A 16,614-nucleotide genomic window follows, 5' to 3' on the forward strand; every position below is an offset into this window, starting at 1 on the left:
GGAGTCAACACCCAATATCCTGACATACCTCAAGCCCTGGGTTTGTTGTATGATCCTTCCCTAAAACTTCCCAATTTCCTACCTTCTCCCTTTTATATAGTGCACCCTCTTTTTGGTGTGTACATGCATACATGTCTGTGTGATTGCTTAGGGAATCAGTTCTCAGGTGCTTAGCATAGGTTCTTTACATTTTTATTATTTTTATTTTATTTTGAATATGATAAAGTTATTTGTGTTTACAACCGCACTCTCACTCTCTTTCTTCATAATTTTATTTTGTTGTACCCCTACTGTACACCCTGGTATACAGAGACAACAAGGTCTCTCGTTATTCCTTTCTGGAACCCTTTTGAAGCTAATTTCCCCTTCTCTGGGTCCAGTTTGGGTGATAAAAGGAGATACTCTTTATTTATAACCTGCCTTCTCACTCAGGGGAACCCAAAGCAGGTTGATCCTGTTTACTTACAATTCAGGAGCCTCAGTATCCTGAGTGGAATTGGGGTGCGTGTTAGGGCTGTTGAAAAAAAATTCAGTAAAATTCAGATTCGGCAAAATTCGGCCCATTTTGATTCGGGCCGTGCCGAAGTCCGAACTCCCCCGCTTCGGATCCCCGAAATTTGAGCGAGATCCGAAGTTCAGGGAAAAATTCGGGGGGGGGGGGCGCGCACGCCTTCAAGGGAATCCCCTGAAGGCGCACGGGGGGACTTGGAATAGATCTGAGCCTCCCGGTCAGGAGGAGCAGATCTATTTAAAGCCCCCCGCGCGCGCTTTCCTGGAAGCCTCGTGAAGGTGCGGGGGGGAAACCCCGAATCTGCCGAATTTATTCACCGAACTCCTGAAGTCAGCGAATTCGCCTCCCCCATTTCCCGCCTTTTTTGAGTTCGGTTTGTCCTGAACCGAAAAACAGCCGAATCGGGGAAAATTTGGCTGTTTTTCGGTTCTGGACGAACTGAATCGACAGCCCTAGTGTGTGTGTCTAAAACAGAACAGTTCACAATCATTTTGAAACCCATCCATAATCAATGTAACATTCTCCAGGATGTGCATCTAATCCTTACTTCTGTTGATTGTGACCAAGGCTGAGCTATGCAAGTCTGCTTTTATTTTCTCTGAAAAGTTCAAAAAGCTCATCCTCATCTTTGGAACTCAAGAGCAGGTGAGGAGGAGGAGGAGGGTTGGTTTTTATATGTCGACTTTCTTTACCACTTAAAGAAGAATCAAACCAGCTTACAATCACCTTCCTTTCCCCTCCCCACAACAGACACCCTATGAGGTAGGTGGGGCTGAGAGAGCTCTAAGAGAGCTGTGACTAGTCCAAGGTCACCCAGCTGGCTTCATGTGTAGGAGTGGGGAAACCCACCCCGCTCAACATATTAGCGTCCATCACCCATGTGGAGGAGTGGGGAATCAAACCCGGTTGTCCAGCTTAAAGTCCACCGCTCCAAACCACTGCTCTTAACCACTACACCACACTGTGTAATACCGCATCAGAAGGACCAGGGGTAGCAGCCTGCCTCCTCTCTCCCCCATATGCTTTGTTGTGCTGTCAGACTGGACAGAACACATGATAGAGACCACCTGTTCAATATGAGCCAGGTCTGAGACCTTTACACTTGCCCCCCCCTTTTAATTATTTCAGCATTTATTTGCTGCTCTTCCTCCCAAGAGGGACCCAAAGAGGCTTGCAATGAGAATATACAGTATAAACAGGTGGGTGGAGGTTTCCAAGAGCAGGGTAGGTCTCTTTGTCAGCAGATCTTCCTCCAGCTCCAGGCTATGACCTTCAAGCCACTTGTCCTTTGGCTCCTGCCCCAGGCCTGTGCTTCTGGGCCAGCTCAGGCTCTAAAAGGTTGTGTGTGTATAAAGTGATATTATGTCAAAGCTAATTTATGGAGCCCCCTTGGGTTTTCAAGGCAAGAGACTAACAGAGGTGGTTTGCCATTGCCTTTCTCTGCGTAGCGACACTTGTATTCCTTGGTGGTTTCCCACCCAAGTACTAACCAAGGCCAACTCTACTTATAGGGTTGCTAGATCCCTCTTTGCCACTGTCAGGTGGTTTTGGGAGCAGAGCCTGAGGAGGGCGGAATTTGGAGAGGGGAGGAACTTCAATGCCATTGAGTCCAAATGCCAAAGCACCCATTTTCTCCAAGCGAACTGATCTCTGTAGGCTGGAGATCAGTTGTAATAGCAGGAGATCTCCAGCCACCACCTGGAGGTTGGCAGCCCTATATACTCAGCTTCTAAAAGGTTACTTTCAACAAAAGGGTGGGGCAAAGGCTTCAGCTACAAAAGCTAACTGCAGCAGGCTGGTATTTTCTGCTGTGTATCGAGAGCAAAAGAAAGAAAGCATACTTAAATTAATGTGTTTGATTACCGTATATAATTTACATCACGGGCATAACAGCAAAAACAGGATGCCTGGATTTGAAAAACAAGAATACAGCTGCCCTAGCTATTCTTTCTCAGGGCGTAGTAGCTGTTGGTGACGTCCCAGTGCTACATTTTGGCATCATCAATTTTGCATCATTCTTAAGCTTTTCACTGTAAGCAGCACTGCATGGATCAGCATGGCAGCAGCACACCAGCAGCTCCTTCTGTTGCCAGTTTTTTGATGCATCAGCACTGTATACAACTCTGTGCAGTTTAAAATCTACAGGAAGAAATGTTAGGCTTTCCCTGAAATGAAAAAACCCACCCCACATCCTACAACACCCTACTACACCAAAAGAATATTATATCTATAATCTATAATATAGTACATATAACATAATATATATAATAGACTATATTAGATAGCCAGTGTGGTATAGTGGTTAGAGCACGGGTGTCGAGCATATGGCCCGTGGGCCTAATCTGGCCCCTTGAGAGTGCCTATCTGGCCTGTGAGCCGGCTGAGGCAGCCATTCCTTGCCCTCGTGATCTGGGCTGAAGAGCCCCCTGCGGGCTCACCAGCCAAGGCAGCCACCTCCCGCAGTCCTGTTCTAGGATGGTGAGGCAGAGCCCAGCCCGACCAAGTGACATTTATGCCATATCTGGTCCTTGTAACAAATGAATTTGACACCCCTAGGTTAGAGTGAGAGACTAGGATCTGGGAGTCCCAGCTTTGAACCTCCACTCTACCACGGAACCTTGCTAGGTGACCTTGGGCCAACCACATACTCAGTCTAACCTACCTCAAAGGTAGGGTTGCCAACCTCCAGGTAATAGCTGGAGATTTCCTGCTCTTACAACTGATCTCTAGCTGATAGAGATCAGTTCACCTGGAGAAAATGGCCACTTTGGCCATTGGACTCTATGGCATTGAAGCCCATCCCCTCCCCAAACCCCACTACTCCTTTGGCTCCACTCCAAAACCTCCTGCTGGTGGTGAAGAGGGACCTGGCAACCCTATTCAAAGGTGGTTTTTGTGGATTAAATGGAGGAGGGTAGAATATCATAATCCATTCTGGGTCCCTACGGGGAAGAAAGACTGGGTGTTAACAAATGGCTATTACAACAACTTTGGAAATAGCTTGATTTTCTGTAGTCTCTCCTTCTTTCATTTGACTAACAAAACATGTAGGGAATAGCAACACTATAAACCCAATTGTGTCTTCCTACAAACAAATGGGTTTGGCCTTAGCAGCTAGCCCTTTATAGATTAACTGCATCTCAAACAGATGAAGTTTATTCTCCTTTCTCAAATGGGAAGCTTTAAGCAACTGTGCCCCTAAGGTTGCAGGACCCCTTGAAGTATCCAATTACATGTGACAAGGTCAATCAGACATCAGGCCAGGCTTAAAACAGTTTTAATGAAGCAGGAAGCAAAACTTTGTGGGTCATGCGAAAAAGACGCAGAAGAGGGAAACGAGGGAAACTGCACAAGCAGAAAGAAAAATCTCACAGTGAAAATGAAAGGGAGTGTTGCAAGGGCCAGAGGAGCAGGAGAAGCATGATAAAAGTAAAACAATCATCTGGAAGCTGTCTGCAGAGGACTATGCAGGGTGCATATAAGGCGATCTGTATGCTGTACATCTGCAATTGCAGCACATGAGTTTAGACTATGGTATCAGGCACAAATTCTGTATTCAGGACCCATCCTCACCATTCTCTCTATGTATGGCAGTCAGATCCCAGAATAGAACAATGCAAGGCTATTCAAAACCCTGATCTGGATTTGTAGAATCCAGAAAGGCTATTGCAAATAAATACTTTCTGTATGTTGCCGTTTTACTTTGTGGTCCGTTTGCAAGTTGCAGTCGTCCCAGTCAAACAATTCTCCAATTTTGGACCGATTCACACATTCACTATTTCACGCATGGTCACCTACCACTTTCCCACAGTTCCCACTCACTTGACCCTGGCTCTTGCTGCTTTTGTCTCCCTTAGTGCTGGATGGCCCTAGCTAGCCTGATCTCATTAAATCTCAAAAGCTAAGCAGGGTCGGCCCCAGTTAGTACTTAAATGGGAAACCACCAAGGAAGTCCTGAGTCAGGCAATGACAAACCCCCTCTGATCAACCCTATGGGTCATCTTAAGTGGGCTACAACTTGATGGCACTTTACACATGCACAGACTGCGGTTTTTCACACTGTACATAAAGTGCTGACATTTCATAGCTACTACTTATGCAGTGCCTGTTCCTTATGGCTGTGTGACACAGTATTTATTAAAGGCAAAGGTGTTCAGACTTGGATCAATTTGTACATCCACATTATTACACTGCCTTATGATAACAGGAGTTTATTTTAATACACTCACCCATATCTGCCAGATTCTTGTTCTTAAACCTTGTTTGATTAACAATAAGGTATCTCTGGACTGAATAATTCTTATCTTGTATTCTTAGTCCATCATCCCTAGAGGACCCAGTGTTTGCTAATAGGAAAGGTTGGCAAACTGCCCTGATCTAGATAAATTTGTGCATGTGCATGCTCATACTTCCTTGTGGGAGTTAGATATTTTTCAGGGGGAGTTTTATCAGTCCCTAGGCAGCTCCATAACTCTTGCCTCATATCATGATAAAGAACTGCTCTGGTGGGCCATTCTTTGTTCTTGTTTCACATTTTGTTTTTAAAGAAAGCAGAAGCCAGTTTGCACAGGCTCACAGCATGCCTCCTCTAGTAACATGCACAAATACAAAAGTAGCCAACACGTTGTTTGATTCAAAGCTGGAGCAAAAATATCAGGCAAGGGCTTGTGGGAAAAGCTTCAGTCATGGTACAATTTCTCATCTGTCTTGAAGCCCCTGCTTTATGGTGCTCTCATGCTTGAAGAAGGTAAAACTGCCCTACAACTAGAGTTGCTAGCTCTGGGTTGGGAAATACCTGAAGCTTTTTGGGGAGGAGCCTGAGAAGGGCAGGGTTTGGAGAGGGGAAAAACTTCAATGCCATAGAGTCCAATTACCAAAGCAGCCATTTTCTCCAGGTGAACTGATCTGTATCGGCTGGAGATCAGTTGTAATAGCAGGAGATCTCCAGCCACAGCCTGGAGGTTGACAACCCTACCTACAACCCAAGCAATGCACTGGACACTTCTTTGCTATGCAGAATTCAGGAGCCCATGGAGAATTCAAGATCAGCACTGAAGAAGGGGATTTCCACAACTTTACACGGATAGGTGTGTCTTGAATTGCAGATGGAGCAGAATGTGGCAGAATCCCCAGTTCTGAGCTCTGCTTTAAGAACCCAAACTTTTCAGTTCACATTGCAGTGGTATGCAAACAACAATCTCCATGTGTAGCAATAGTCAGTATGGATTTACTTGAAATTGTGACTACCATGCACTGTGAAAACTGAGAATAAGCTAAAAGTTTAATTAAAAATAAAAGGTGATCAAGTTTAGCATTTTTTAAAAATCATACATATTCCAGTGCCTCTTGCACCTATAAAAATGGGGAAAAGTAAGGTCATGCCTGGTAGAATGACACAAGTCAAAGTTGATGAAATGCAGAACTAAGCAAAATTTCCAGAAGTAAAATTTTAGTCCTCTGAATACTTCTTTTTCCATTAACTGGCAAAAGAAGAGTAATTTTTGCTAAAGAAGAATATCCATGCAGATACATTAAACTTTTCAGGATACTGAATATGGATTATGTTGAGACAAGGTTTAGACCAGGGGTATCGAATTCAATTGTTACGAGGGCCGGATATGACATAAATGTCACTTGGTCAGGCCAGGCCATGCCTCACCAGCCCAGATCAAGACTGGGTGGGATGGCTGCATTGGCTGGCTCGTGGGTCGGATAAGCGCTCTCATGGGGCCGGATCCGGCCCCCAGGCCTTATGTTTGACACCCCTGGTTTAGACTGTTTTAGGGATAAGAATTCAGGTTGGGATCAAGGCAGTAATTAATCCCTTTTTTAATGCTATTTTCCTGATTAAAAGAAAAAAATTATTTTCTGGTAACACTCAAGCTGCTATATGCTCCATGACATCACGTTAGTAGGTACTAATAAGCTTTTCCCAGTGGTCCAAATGCTTCCACAAGGAAAAGGTCAGTTTAAATCAGGAAAATGGGAGAAAACCCTTTATCCTATGCCAGAGCCTTCATAAGTCAGGAATCGACCTGTTACAAAACCTTCTGATAATTGATCTTCTAAGGCATTATGGTGTAATTTGGCCTTCAGTCATCTCTGTCTGGGAAATCTAACGTGAAAAGCACAACAGCATCCAATCAGCCTCAAGTATGTTAATTTCAGTGGAGATACTGTGGAGAGCAGTATTGATGGCTGGTTTAGGCAAGAATTTCTGTTCAGAACACAAAGGCCGCAGAAGGTTTTGAGGTTGTTGTTCCACTTGTTTCTATAGATACATTGAATAGAACTCTCCGGTGGCACTGTCCAAATTATATTAAGACAGCATAGAGCCAAAGAGCCTCCACTCCTGAGGAAATTCCTGCTTGAACTTTACGTGTATGCAGGGATTCATCTAAATAGCTATTTTGTTTCTAAAGGTTGTACCTCACTTTTCTAGCCCAAAGGGAACCTGAAGCAACTTGTAGAAAACAATACAATAACACAAGAAAGTCTGAATGTCAAATTAAAACAATAAAAACAAATACGGAAGGTCTATACAATATTTAAAACACAGCAGCCAAGACACACTCAATCCACTCTCATAGCCTGAACGTTTTCCTAGATCGTGGTGATCTGGGGAGAAAGTAGCTCCTCTGGTTTCTGCCATGACCAAAAATCCATATGGACTTCACTATCCCATGTTCTCGATTATGCACCATACTGGTATAAAGTGCTTAAACTAAATATAATTTGTAAAGTGCTTAAACCAAATATGGATGTTGTTATCACTAGTGGTCAAAATAAACTGAAGTGAAAGAAGATGTTCCTGGCCAACCTTGTAAAAGTTAAGAGGGAGACAAGTAGTATGGTGGCTTTTCCAAGGCTCCAAATTCCAAATGTAGGGTACCACCGTAGAAAAGGCCTGGGTGAACAGCTCTTGCCTGCACTTCTGGAAAAATATCACATGAATTAGAGACACCGCAAAGATCTTAAAGCACATGAGAGGAATGCAAATTGAGAGGCTTTCCTTAAGATACCCTGGATGCACTTATATCATGCCTTGAAGCTCAATACCAGCATTAACAAAAAGGCCCGGGGATGGGGGACTGGTAACTAGTACAGAATATTTATGTTACACCTTCCTTACAATGGGAGGACACCTGTAACTCCATAACTGTACAGAGTCTTCTGCTTTACAGTCTCTTGTAATGCTGGACCCTTGCTTGTACCTACTGCTAGATGAAGTATATAGGAGAGCATGTAACTTGCAAAAAGGCCGCTTGCTGCACAACATCTCTGAGAACTCTTGGCTACTGATGAATTGCTCATTAATTCCAGAAAATTGGATGTGGACAAAAGCAATTCCCTTGAAGTGGCTTACAGGCAGAAGACTGGTGCCAGTGTTTCTACCACAACTGCTCGTTTTTATTTTTGGTTCTGTCCATGGATGACCAGTTGCTGGAGAATTACACTTTCATAAATAAGCAATGCTTCAGTGAGAGCCAGTTCAAGGGACCAAGGGAATTGCAGTTGAGCTTGAAGGGAAATCATATGTCATTTTTGTGAAGTCTGGCATTGTTAATCAAAAGGGATAGTGATATGTTGGTTGCTCGGCTCCTTGATATCCAACGTGGTTGTCACTCAATCAATGGGGAAAAGATCTAGAAAACTATCTACAAAGCAGATCACCACTATATACAGGAAATGTGTTTGCCACATGTATAGTAGTAAAAACTAACATGTGAAGGTATCTTGTCTGTAAATACATGGGGGTTGCCAGTTCCAGGTTAAGAAATACCTTGAGACTGGCGGGGGGGAGGACATGGGGAGATTGGAGTTTGGGGAGGGGAGAGACCTCAGTCAGGTATAATGCTATAGATGCCATCTGCCAAAGCAGCCCTTTTCTCCACGGGAACTGATATCTGTATCTGGAGATCAGTTCTAATTTGGTGAGATCTTCAGGCCCCACCTGTAGGTTGGCAACCTTCCTACCTGAGCACTAAAAGCATATCTTTAATTGCTCCCAGACAGCTGATCCTCCTGTCTGTTCTCACCCCAGTTTTTTTCTCCCCAACCTTAACTTCTGTGTTGGCATGCTCACCACAACGGAAAAGAGAGGGGGTCTACAGCAGGGTGCTGCCCAACTTCATTTGGTACACAAAGTAAAGCCATTCCTGGATTAGCAGATTGCTACAATGCACCTAGGGTTGACAGGTCTGGGTTGGGAAATACCTGTAGATTTTTGGTTCCGTGTGCAGCATCCAGAGAGATCCCAGGGTCAACAGTCCGGTCACACAGCATCCAGGCTGATCTGTGTAGAAGCCCATCGTTGTTCTCCTTTCTTGGGTTTTTCACTTGGGCCAGGTACTTTGGGTTGATTCAGGGCACCTGGCCCACAGCCCTGCCTTCCTGATCATGCACACCAGCTGCTGCATGAGTCAACAGACTGCCTAATCAACTAGTGAGTACATCTGGCAACCCAACACTCCCCTTAAAGTAACACTACAGAAACAAACTAAACCAGCATTCATTACAGAAAACTATACTTTCATATAGGGAATATGGAGGGATATGTGACATGTCAACCTAAAACTCCTCGTACAATATTCTTCCGCATATTGCCACTACATTCCACCCCTTGATATGTCACATTTCATTCTCCATGTTCATCTTTTACATAACAAACAAAAACATAAGACACAACTGTGCCATCTTCAAGCCACGTCAGGGTTGAGCCAGTTTTTCTTGTCAAGATCCTGTAAAAGAACTGGTACAAGAACAAGGTTATCATCATACACAGGTGGGATAAACAACATTAAAGGGTTATGAAGGCTAGGGTCCCCAGGAATAGCCACCTTAATTAGCCTTCCTTCTGGAGCCCTACCCACCCCCCCATCCATATGGTTGAGGTATCTCCCATTCCTTGTGTTCACTTATAGAGGGGCATAGCTGTTCTTCGGGCGGGGCTGTCGGTGTAACCGTTCCCCTTACCCATGGACTATCACCCTCTCTCTTTGCCTCCTTTAATTGCCTAATTAACATCACAATATCACCAACAGTTCTTCCCTGAGCGGGGCCCAACAGTGCCAGCAGAGGACCACGCATGTATGAAGGAGCTCCCTTCAGCAATCATGCTCTCATCCCTGCTGTAAGATGCTGAGCAGCAGGTCCTGCAAACCCTTGCTGATAAATTCCAGCTTGTAAAGCCATTCCTCTTAATTGCTCTATTGCTTCCTCAATAGTATGCCATAAAGGCATATGCTCCTCCCAATCCATTGCAGCTGGGTATATGGCTTTTACAGCCGGCACACACCAATCAAACATAGGGCTTGCTGCTGTTGTTGTACTGGGCAGTTGTAGATACTGATTAATCAATGTATTGGTGGTCAATGGTCCTAATTTCATTACTTCCTCCGCTGTAACACTGAGGGTAGTATTTCCTTGATCCCATAGCCTGACCAACCATTGAGTCAGCCGTTCCCCCGGCTTCTGTTTGATTACTTTTCCTATCTCAGCCAATCCCTGCTGAGCAATATCCAGTGAGCAATATCCAGTCAGGCTCCTCCTCATTTATCATATCTGCAGCCTGTGCTTCAGCCAACTCCCCCCTCCTTTGGGCACTCTCCAGTGCCTGTCTCAAAAGAGTCTGCTGATACTTTAAGGCAGCGATTTGCTCAGCTTGCCGCCCTGCTTTCCTCTGAGAGGCTTCCAATTGCTCCCACACATTTTGGAGCACCGTGAGCAGAATCCATCCCTATCCTATCACAGCCTTCTGCTCCTTTTCCTCCTCCACTCCCATTAGCTGTGAACATTTACACATCGCCATGGGGGTGGGCTCTTTCAGTTTAACCATCTCAGATTCCCTGGACACCGGTGGGGTCAGCCAGTGCAAACTTTGAGCCACTGGCCCCCAAGCACTTGTGCTGGGCAAACCAGGACTGTGGCTCTCACCCTCCTCTTGCTCAGTGGTCTTTTTCCTCCACCAAAACATTGCTTCCAAATCCTGCCGACTACGCCAATTGTTCTGCCAAGGCAGAGGTTCTTTAAGATTTGGAGGCAATGAAAATACTAGTAGGTGGAGAAAAGGCAATGCTTTACTTATAAAGTAACACAACATTCAGCTTATCAGCTTATAATCCACAATACAAAGCAATAACACTTTACATGAGTCTCTCTCTCCTCCTTGGCTGCAGGGGCTCCATGTGCAGCATCCAGGCTGATCTGTGTAGAAGCCCATCATTCGTCTCCTTTCTTGGGTTTTTCACTTAGGCCAGGTACTTTGGGTTGATTCAGGGCACCTGGCCCACAGCCCTGCCTTCCTGATCATGCACACCAGCTGCTGCATGAGTAAACATAGACTGCCTAATCAACTAGTGAGTACATCTGGCAACCCAACACTCCCCTTAAAGTAACACTACAGAAACAAACTAAACCAGCATTCATTACAGAAAACTATACTTTCATATAGGGAATATGGAGGGATATGTAACATGTCAACCTAAAACTCCTTGTACAATATTCTTCCGCATATTGCCACTACAACTGTCTCTTGTAAATTCAGGCTTGTCAGGCTGCCTTGCTCTCATCAGTTAGATTCACATATGTGAATACCCATCATTCATTGGCATGGCTCACGATAACTCAGTGCTGAGTAATTAGATGATCAAAGCATTTTGTTTGAGACAATGTCTGGTGATACGAAAGGTCTTCCTGTAGTATATGAAATATACATGGCATCCGTACCATCACTAATTCTACGTTGAGGGCCATTGTACTAGAAAGTTTTATTTCTTCCCAAAGTAGCACACAGGGTGTGATACATAGAAGCAAAGTGAACAGAAAACTGAACAATATTATCCTCTTCCCTTCTAGATAAATGCTAGAGCTGGTAGCACTTGTTTAATAATCAGCCTGAATGACAACAAAATATTCTGAACTGATCGTGCTGAAGTGATATGAGTAATGAGTATTCATAAGATATGTAAAGTACCGTCTTTGAAAGTACTGAATTATAGCTGTTGCCTTAAAATCCTGTGGCAATTTAGATGTACTTTTGAGCACCCACCTCATAGGAAAATGGGACGACTTCCCTAATGTAATGTCTAGCCAGCAATTATGGAATGGGAATCAGTGAGGAGCAATAGTAATCATTCCTTAATGTGCCTTTGGTGAAAGCATTTGTCTCCAGCACGAGGCTCAAGACAATAGTTTTTAAGGGAGTTGAAATTGGTTGGACAGAAGTATGGATTGAAGTGCATATATAATTCTTTTGTTCAATGGTTCTTGTTAGGGTTGTTGATTTGGTTCGGCCCAAACTGAAAAACAGCCGAATTTCCCCTGATTCGGTGGTTTTTAGTTCAGGACGAACCGAACTCAAAAATGGTGGGCAACTGGGGGGCCGAATTCAGCGAGTTCGGGAGTTCACGAATAAATCCGGCAAATTCGGCCGTCAGTAAGCAGCATAACCGTCAGTAAGCAGCATTCTCCTCCCCCGGCCAATCGGTGCCCAAGCTGGGTCTTCTGGCCAATCAGTCAGGATTGAGTACTGGAGGAATCAGCTGATGTGCGGCCCAGCCGGGGAGAGAGAGAGAGGGGAATCTTCCTGTGTGTGTGTGTGGGGGGGTGCTTGTGCACATTCACTCCTTTCTGTGGCTGCAGGGAGCGTATTTTTTGGGGTACAGACACAAAACTTTCAGCAGAAATTCAGACAAGCTTTCTTAAGAGACTACCCAAGTTTTGTAAACATTGGGTCAGGGGGTCCCGAGATATGGGCTCTCCCCTTTTTCTTTCCATGGCTGCAGGGGGTGCATTTTTGGGGGTACAGACCCCAAACTTTCAGTGGAGCTTCAGATGAGCCTTCTTAAGATACCCCCCAAGTTTTGTAAACATTGGGTCAGGGGGTCTCGAGATATGGGCTCCACCCCTTTTCCCTCCCCCCCTTTTACATTTCCGTGGCTGCAGGGGGCGTTTTTTTGGGGATACAACCCCCAAACTTTCAGCATAGCTTCAGATAATCCTTCTTAAGATACCACCCAAGCTTTGTAAAGATGGGTTCAGTGGGGGCAGAAATATCGGCTCCCCCCTTTTCTCTTTCCGTGGCTGCAGGGGGCGCATTTTTGGGGGTGCAGATCCCAAACTTTGAGCGGAGCTTCAGACAAGCCTTCTTAAGAGACCACCCAAGTTTTGTAAACATTGGGTCAGGGGGTCCCGAGATATGGGCTTTCCCCTTTCCCCTTTTCCCTATTGGGATGAATGGGATCCTGTATGCATCTCCTCCAGAGCAAAACGTCCCGTGCCTAAATGGAAACATCTTGGATTACTGAGTCCTCCCCAGCCCCTCCTGATGGAACAGAAGACAGCCACAGTAAGACCCCTTTGGGGGCTTTAATCTATAATTTTTCTCCTGTGTGTGTGTGGGGGGGGAAGCAGAGTCTGTGTGTGTGTGGGGAGGGAGCAGTTTCTGTGGGTGGGGGGGAAGCCAAAGGGGGCTTTTGCCGGTTCTGCCTGGGGTGTGCGTTCCCCCTCCAGTCTCTCTCTCCCTGGTTTGAGGGGGGGTTTCAGTTGTGTGTCTTCAGGTTTTCCCTCATTCATAAAAAACGTCTCAGCTGATTGTCGGGGCTGGGAGCTTTGTGCATGGGCGGCAAGCTCTGCTCAGAGATGCACATTAAGGGTGGGGGGACCCCTTTCGGGGCCCATATCTCAGCCCCCCCTGACCCAATCTTTACAAAACTTGGGGGGTCTTTCAAGAAATGTCCTTTGAAGCTCTGCTGAAAGTTTGGGACCTCTACCCCCAAAAATGCCTCCCCAGCGCCGCGGAAAGGCACGGTTGTGTTTTTAATGGCTTTATTCGGCCGAATTTTTTTCCCGAACTTTGAATTCCCGCCGAATTGCACGGACCCGAAGTGGGGGAGTTCGGACTTCAGCATATGCCGAATCTAAACGGGCTGAATTCAGCCGAATCCGAACTATACCGAATTTTTTTAAATTCAACAGCCCTAGTTCTTGTAGGTTATCCGGGCTGTGTAACCGTGGTCTTGGTATTTTCTTTCCTGACGTTTCGCCAGCAGCTGTGGCAGGCATCTTCAGAGGAGTAACACTGAAGGACAGTGTCTCTCAGTGTCAAGTGTGTAGGAAGAGTAATATATAGTCAGAAAGGGGTTGGGTTGAGCTGAATCATTGTCCTGCAAAAAGTATCAAAAAAAGTATCAAAAGTATCTTTTGTTCAACTTTTGCCCCTATGATAAAAAAGATTTCCAAGTTGATCAGATGTGGACCAGTCTAGAGCAATGATTCTGCTTTTCGCCTTTTACTTAACAGTGCAATCCCAAGCAGGTCTATTCAGAATCCTATTCAAAGGGTTATTAGTATTGCATTGTAAGTATCCTCTTCTGCCAGTCAAGAAGGACTGAAAGCTATTCTTGCCAATTGAGATAACTGTTGAAACCCATGTCTCTTATTTTTTATTACTTCCGTGATATTATTAATTATTGTTATTATTCCAAATGTAAGTCATGCTGCTTATGCCCCCCTTCAAAATCCTAAATTGTTACCATTAAGATTCCTTATGATAATGAGTCCAGCTTCAAAGTCAGCATGGTATAATGGTTAGGAGGGGTGGACTCTAATCTGGAGAACTGGGTTTGATACCCCACTCCTCCACATGAGCGGTGGACTCTAATCTGGTAAACTGGGTTGGTTTCCTCGCTTCTACACATAAAGCTAGCTAAGTAACATTGGGCTAGTCACAGTTCTCTGAACTCCCTCAGCCCCACCTACATCACAAGGTGTCTGTTGTGGGGAGAGAAAGGGAAGGAAATTGTAAACCAGTTTGATTTTCCTTTAAAATAAGGTAGAGAAAGTCAGCATATAAAAACCAACTCCTCCTCCTCCTCCTCTTCTTCTTCAACATGCACCATAGCAAGGGAGTAGGGTTGTGCATATCGATAAACCTGAACTGAAAATAATTCCAAAATTAGCCATTTTGGCAATATTCGGGTTTTGTTTTTACCAAATATCAAAATCTGGGAATAAAGCCAAAGCTGGATAGCCAGTCACCAAATCAGCCGAATAGATATTTGGCTTTTTTCCAGCTTCTGCTTTCCCCAAGATTTTCCTTATGGGAATTGTTTAATGAGCTCTTGGAGGGGGCATTTTGGGAGGTAGAGTTCCAAGATTTTCAGGGTAGCTTCAAGGGACTCTCCTTGCAGGAACCAAGAAGTTTGGTGAAGATTGGGTCAGGGGGTCTGATTTTTTGGGGTCCGAAAGGGGTCACCCCCCTCCATGGAAAAGTATGGTAAAGTTTACATTTCTCTATGGAGGGGGGCAACCCTTTAACCACTACACCATGCTGGGAAGAATGTTGTAAGCCACTTTGGGACCCCACTGAAGTAAATAAATAAACTAACAGGGAATGGTATTCTTTCATTTCAAAGAACAAATCATACTTCAGAAATATTTGATATTTTTCTAGATATAATCAAGACCTTTTTTCAGTTGTTCTTCATCTCTGTTCCTGTTTAACTCTTTCCAACTGAAACCTACATTAAGAATTTAACTATGCTGATCTACTTACAGTAATTTAAGGTCACCAATAAATATGCAAAATTCAATAGTATAATTATAAGAAAGAAAAAACAATAAATAAAGTACATGAACACAAAACATGATCGCCTTTTTTTGTAACAAAGTGTTCCTACTTCTAAGTATCATAGAATCCTATGCGGTAAAGGGGATGTGATTAAATAGGCAGATCAGCTGGTAGAACAGGAAGGATACATGCTAGTCTCATGTAAGGAAGTTAAGCAACTTTATGGAGAGAATGGAGGAACTAAAGCAAGATGTTTTCAGCTCCATTCATCTTGGAATAGAAACCTTTTCAGTTAAGAGAAATCAGCTCCCTCCCCTCCTCTGCCCCCACCCATGCCTTTATGTCTTCCCCCTTCCCCCTTTTGCTTCTGTGCCACTTCAGTTTAATATGCTCAGCAAGACACCCATTTCAAACTTGCTGCTCTCACAGTCAGAAATGTTGGAAAATGAAATTGTCAGTAATGAAAAAGGGGCTTGCTTCCTATGTATTGAAGCACAGGCTAAAATTGACTGCACTATGTTATTCAGTTGGTTTGGAATTTTAGGTGCAGACCTCTTCTTACCCTTGGCTTCCTGGCACAATGATTATGGCTAGGGTTGCCAGGTCCCTCTTCACCACTGGTGGGAGGTTTTTGGGGTGGAGCCAGAGGAAGGTGAGGTTTGGGGAGGGAGGGACTTCAGTGCCATAGAGTCCACTTGCCAAAGCAGCCATTTTCTCCAGGTGAACTGATCTCTATCGGCTGGAGATCAGCTATAATAGCGGGAGATCTCTAGCTAATACCTGGAGGTTGGCAAACCTAATTATGGCCAATGTTTTAGAATGTACTTATTATTTATATTTCCATGTTTACAAACAGCATCTAAAAGCAAGTTCCTTTTTTTTGTGGATTCAAATGTATATAATGGAAAGAGACATGGCTGTAAAGTCCCTGGCCTTTCATCCAATGTAGGTATTTCTGAAACTGCCACTGCATGGCAGCTAGACATGTAAACAACTGAGCAAATTAATTGTTCAGACATTTTATTTTCTTTCTATATAAAATACTTTTATCCTGCCTTTCCTTGTTGCTCAAGGTGGCTTACAAGACACAATTTAAAACAACAACATAAAACCACAGCTGTATTCACATGCATCATTCTCCTTGAGATGTAGTAGTTCTTGCACATAGTTCCATGCTGTATAACCGGTGGGAGTTTCCAGCTTGTGTTCAGCCAGCTATGAGCAAATCTGATAAATTGCCTTTTATTTTTTATTTTTTAATGTTACTTTCATACTCTTGGCCTTCTCTAGACCAACATACGACAAGATCTGAAATGTAAAGAAAGGTATATGAGAAACATTGGATTACTTAGTGTCCACAACCTTAACTACGAGTAAACAGTTTTGGATCGTTTCTGATGTTGATGATCCCATGTATAAATAGACGGTGGCCTCCAGCCAGTTTTTCTCTAGACCAACAATACCGACAAGATCTGAAATGTAAAGAAAGGTATATGAGAAACATTGGATTACTTAGGTGTCCACAACCTTA

This window comes from Euleptes europaea, chromosome 10 (assembly GCF_029931775.1).
Source record: "Euleptes europaea isolate rEulEur1 chromosome 10, rEulEur1.hap1, whole genome shotgun sequence".
Lineage (NCBI taxonomy): Eukaryota > Metazoa > Chordata > Lepidosauria > Squamata > Sphaerodactylidae > Euleptes > Euleptes europaea.